Source organism: Artemia franciscana, unplaced genomic scaffold, assembly GCF_032884065.1.
Source record: "Artemia franciscana unplaced genomic scaffold, ASM3288406v1 PGA_scaffold_38, whole genome shotgun sequence".
Taxonomy (NCBI): domain Eukaryota; kingdom Metazoa; phylum Arthropoda; class Branchiopoda; order Anostraca; family Artemiidae; genus Artemia; species Artemia franciscana.
Window position 1 is genome coordinate 1082191 of NW_027062676.1, and position 6174 is coordinate 1088364.

The following is a 6174-nucleotide window of genomic DNA, read 5'->3' on the forward strand; positions in this document are numbered from 1 at the left end:
TCAATCAGCAAAGCGTTTCACCTTCAGGCATATGAAGGCGGAGTCTCTATAAAATAAGCCAATTGGATGGGAATCAAGAATATAAATATGGTTGCCTTGCGTAGGACCGCCTTTAATTTATCAATTTTTACCAATAGCGGATCAAAAATAAATGATATGTCTTGTTAAAAATTATTATATTAAATCAAGTGATGAAGATAGGGACTGAGTATCCTGTCAAACTAATTAAGCTTCGAGATAGAGAAATATAAGAGCTGTATCTGACGCTTCAAGGTGAGCCAAACGAATCGTAAATATTTTATTCACCGCACAAAAACACTTAATTACATAAATGCATATATTTTTGTTTATTTCGTTTTGAATAACGAAAAGGGTGTTAAAAATCCCATGGAATGTCGTCCTTCAAGAATTTTTTTGTGTGGAAGAGGGGTCAATTTTATCCCCAGAATTTAGATTATAGGGAATTTAATTAGAAATTAAATCCAATCAAAAATTACAATTAAAAAATTTACGCGTACGATATGCTTACTTTAGACTAATCAAGGATAGTGGGGTTAATCGGGGGGGGGGAGGGGGTAGGGAAAAATGTGCTACCTCTATATTTATTTTCTTCTTCTTAAAATTAGAAAAACACCCTGTATTTCCATTGAAAAATGTCTTGTTTTGGTATTTTCTTTGAAAAAATGCAATAGACAACACAATTGTAAAAAAAAACAACAAAATTGTGAAAATCCACAATTGAGAAATACAGCCGCCTCCACCTAGCTTTCATTAATCAACATTACTGATCAAGGCAGAGGGAGTTCCCCGATTTGTTCTTAACCGTTAGAACAATTGAATTCATAATGAAAATACAATTGTTAGAGATTCTAATCACTACGACACATTATCTGTTATCCGTATGCGCGTCCATGTGGAGAGCACGGGGAGGGGAGCAGGCCGTCAAACCCCTCCCGAGAAAAGGGTACAAAGTCCATAGTCTTCCTAAAAACCTTGGGATGCACTCCAAAATGCCTGAAAAATAAACAGTTGTTTTGGCACTAGGATTGAGCCCTCCTTGAAAAAAATCAAAATTCTGTGCTTATACTGCGAATATTCTTTGAAGGGGACTAACCTAGCATGATTAAGTTAAAAAGACAGCAAAACTTGATGATCTTTTAGGGTTGTTTGACTTTTAGGGCTGTCGGGCTGTTCGTTATGTTTTGTTATACAGAATCAGAAGCTTTGCTTTCTAAATTATGGTGCCTTTTAATGAAAATGAGAAAGTAAAGTAGTGACACACTTTGGGAGAAAGGAACATAGAAGTGTTTTTGGAACCAGACCAGATACTGAAACTGAATCGGATGTCTCAATCCAACTAATTTATTTTAAGAAGGGTTAGGATATAAATATTCGGTACTTGTGTATTATTCAGAACAAACTCAAAATATGATGAAAATATAATACTGTATTAGGAGAATTGTAACATAACCTAACCTTTCAAACAAGGCCTATTGTTACACTTCCAAAAATGTTCCTTCTCGTAAGAGTATAAAGTCATGTTGTGTCCATTGAGGCACTGTTTTGTTGTGGGCAACAACCTCTTATCCTGGAAAAATATAATTGTCTCTTCGCAGTCTTTGGCAAATCGCAAATCTTCATTTCAAAATCCATGTTCAGACACTATCTTCTATCACTGCGTTGTAAACTAAATTGAGTTTTGTCTTTGTGGCTATGAAACCGGATTTTCTCATAAAATGTACCTGCATAGTAGTTTGTCAAACAGTTCGTGGTAACGAACTGTAATAAGGAGCGAACCACCTCAATAATAACCGCAACTCTAAAAATGGAATTTTGATACCAATAGTTACATCAAAAGACGCATTTTAATGCTGATTTTAAATATGTAGGTTCATAAAGCTTAGTCTCATCCATCAAAAGCTACGAGCCTGAGAAGATTTACCTTATTTTAGAAAAAAAAGGGAAACATCCCCTAAAAGTCATGGAATCTTAACGAAAGTTACACCATCAGATTCAGCGTATCATACAATTTTACTGTAGAATTTTCAAGCTCCTATCTACAAAAATGTGGAATTTTGTATATTTCGTCAGAAGACAGATCACGGATGCGTGTTTATTTGTTGTTTTTTCCCCTGGGGGTGATCACATCGACCTAGTGGTCCTAGCATGTCGCGACTGGGCTCATTCTAGCAAAATCAAAAGTTATAGTGCCCTTTTTAACTGACCAAAAATTAGAGGGCATCTAAGCCCCCTCACACGCTCATTTTTTCCCAAAGTCGCCGGATCAGAATTCTGAGATAGCCATTTTATTCAGCATAATCGAAAAACCTAATAACTGTGTCTTTGGGGACGACTTACATTATTTGAAAAAAAATGAAAAAATAAATATGAATAAGTTTTTTCAACCGAAAGTAGGGAGCAGCATAAAAGCTTAAAACGAACAGAAATTGTTACGCATATTGGGTTTACCTCCTCATAATACCTCGCCATTTATGCTAAAGTTTTTTTAGTAATTTCAACTATTTATTCTACGGCCTTTGTGATTCAGGGATCATTCTTAAGGAATTGGGACAAAACTTAAGCTTTGGTGTAAAGAGCGATGTATTGACAAGGGGGCAAACCCCATCATACACGTAATAAAACATACGAATATAGAAGTTCGTTAAGTAAGTTAATTCGTAAGTTATGTATATTTTTTTACTAATAAGAACTTTCTTAAAAAAACAAAAGTTCTAGTTGCCTTTTTAAGTAACCAAAAAATTGGAGGCCATTTGGGCCTCCTCCCCCGCTCCCTTTTTCTCAAAATCGTCCGGTCAAAACTATGAGAAAGCCATTTAGCCAAAAAAAATATGTAAAGTTTGTTTCAATTATTCATGTGCGGAGAGTCAAAATAAAAACATGTATTAATTCAAAAACGCTCAGAAATTAAATAAAAAACAAGTTTTTTTAACTGAAAGTAAGGAGCGACATTAAAATTTAAAACGAACAGAAATTGTTCCGTATATGAAAGAGGTTGTCCCCTCCTCAGCGCCTTGCTCTTTACGCTAAAGTTTTTATTGTTTTAAAAGGTAGAGTTGTGAGAAAGAGTCAAACTTTACCGTAAAGAGCAAGTCGTTGAGGAGGGGACAACCCCTTTCATATACGGAATAATTTCTGTTCGTTTTAAGTTTTAATGTCGTTCCTTACTTCCAGTTAAAAAGCTTGTTTTTTATTTAATTTCACGAAAGAACCAAACTTCACTTATTGAGTATTTTCTGAATAATACACAAGTACCAGATATTCATTCAGAAAATGTTGCACAATCTCTGCCGAATTTTAGGTATGACGACTTTTTAGTGACAACCGAGTCATTTGCAACAACCATTGCAGATGTATCAGGATTTTTGTTTCGTGGTGAAATATTAAGCCTTTTGTAGTGGATAATCTGACAGGGGTCTAACTGACGTTACATCAGATAAATTAAGGTGGCATATCTATCCTTACTTTATTTTAGTTAGAACAAAGATTAGTCTTTAGTTAAGAAATGCAGGAAGATTAACAAATGTTGCAAATATCAGAAATAGAGAAGATATCGAAAAAGGTCGGCTTCTTAGAGCTTTCACGCTAGATAAGATTCGAGACAGTAGCAAAATCACTCTTCGTGTCCTTTAGGTTTTTTTTTAATCTTTAATGTGAGTAAACTATTTAAATTTGTGTACTTATTTCCGTTTGTTCATATTACTTATTGCATATATTCCACCTAAATCAGATCTTCTTAACTGAGTCACTTAGAAATAAAGTGCTCATAAAATTCAACAGATACAGTTCAAGGAGGAGAAATTTGGTAAATGGTTCACTGTGGCACCTAACCTAATGTTTTAGCATCCTTGCAACATGATAAATTACTAATATAAAGAAACGGTTTTTAATGTACTTAGGAGTCACGAAACAAAAAGATCAAGAATGGTGCAAAATTTCATAAATTTTATTTCTATGACTTTTACGTTATGACTACAGGCAAATTTCAGTTAAGACCCAGAACAACGATATTGGAAGAAAAGTCTCTCTCCAAAGCCATGCCTTTCTTTAAAATGTTGTTAATTTTAAAACAAAATTATGATTTAACTGTGAACGTGAAAACATAGACACAATCCCATGTAAGTATCGTAGGGAGGGCAAATCTTTTAAAGAAATGTACACAATGGGCAATTCTTTCGGAAAAAATAAAGAAATTATATGAAAGATATTAAAACTTTGGTTTGGGAGAGGGGGCCAATGCTTTTGTGTATGACTACTACATAAAGCTAATCTATTGAGGCAATTTCGCACTGCTTTCTAAATTAGTGACTTTCTCGGATATCGATAACATTTTTTTCATAGTTCTGTATTTGCTAGGTTTTATACTTTTTTTTGTTATTCATCTTTTTGTGGGAATATAAGAGAATGATCATAAAGAAAGATTTGAAGCTATATATGAATTAATGAAGAGCTCAATTTGTTTTTCTTTTGAATTTCATGCCGTGTTAGTTTACTGAAGATTCGTATTTACTGTAAAGTGTATCAGAAATTCTTCTTTATGGTATAGTGGATTTTTTTTTTTTTTTTTTTTTTTTTTTTTTTTATTTGCTAAGAAGCCTACATAGAATGAACGTGTAGGATAACTTTTCCTTTTTATCCATAAGTCTCAACAATTTGTGGCTTTACCCAACGTATACTATACCTTTCACATAAGTCACCTACCTATTCACTCCTCCCCCCAAAAAACACAAATAGAACTGTATTCCTGCGCATATATATACTTCCGACCACACTTTTATCCCCAAGGTCTTTGATGAAACAAGCAATTGATAACAACAAATTTAAAAATCCTTCGCAGCTCAAAGAATTTGTTAAACTGAAATAATATTTGCGAAAAACGAAAATAAGCATCGTTCTAAAATCTATGCTTTATTCAATACTCCGTTTTGTTTTCTGTTTTTCATTTGCGTTTCCTTCTTATTCTTTTGTAACCTATTCAAATTTAATATCTCACAAAGAGCTGCACAGAGATTAGGCTACATTATGCTTCGCAAAATCAATCTTATAAGATTTCAGCACGCTTAATTTTTATATGGAACGCCACAAATTCCCAATTTATTATTCAATCACACAACTAGTATTTTCGGAATTTTTACTTCTTAGAAGTGAGTAAAGATGGAAATTATGAGCGAATTAGGATGGAGGAGGAGTAGACACAGCTATATCTGCCTCAGGTGTCTATGTTCTGTAATCCATTTTACTAGCAGTGTATCAAAAGCCGACGGATCACGGTTACCTTCTAAACCATGTATGCTGAAAGTTGCTCTAAAACCGGCAGAATTGCTTAAAGATGGAATAATCATTCTAAAATTGAATAAATTCTTCTTACTGAAGAGTATTTTTGGAAGTGACTGAAAAAATCATGACAAAATAAAATACATTCTTGAAATACAATATACCACAAATACCAATTTTGTTCTTAGATTTTTCTAAAAATCTGAATTTTTTTAATTCAATAGCACAATTTCTTCAATAATTTTAGTATTTTCCAATTTTGAATAGATTTCCAATAACAAATGTCTCTAAGAAAAGTAAATAGTGATTCTAAAACCTAAAAAGATCAGCAATAAAGTCGACCAGTAATTCAAGCTTAGACTGAACTCAAATCACTGTGAATAGAACTGAAACAATAACCAATCATTAACTTCTATATGAACGTTCAGGCGAAATTCAAAATGGGAAGAAACTTAGTATGAACGAACAAATAAAACCTTAAAATGAAAAAAAAACTGGAATAAAATGCTGCCCTTTGGGGGCACCTAAGCCCCCAAAGGTGAAAATATCTATAGCCCTTTACTGTAAACAAAATTCATTTTTAATAGTTGTTCTTTTTTCAGTAAAATACCAGCGACTAAATACTGCTCATGATTCCAGGAGCTTTAATTTTATATATCAGTTCAGTTGAAACTATCAATTTATTTAATATATACTACACTACTAACAATATTTACTTCCGTTCAAATGTCTAAAGAATCAATTGGCGAATGGTTTATTGATTTGTTAATTCAAAAAATTCCTTTAGCCAAATAAACAGATTATTCCAATAGCCTCCAATTGATGGTTTGAGGGCTATATTTAGAGGTCATTTTCTATACTTTTTGAGGAAGTAGAATAAAA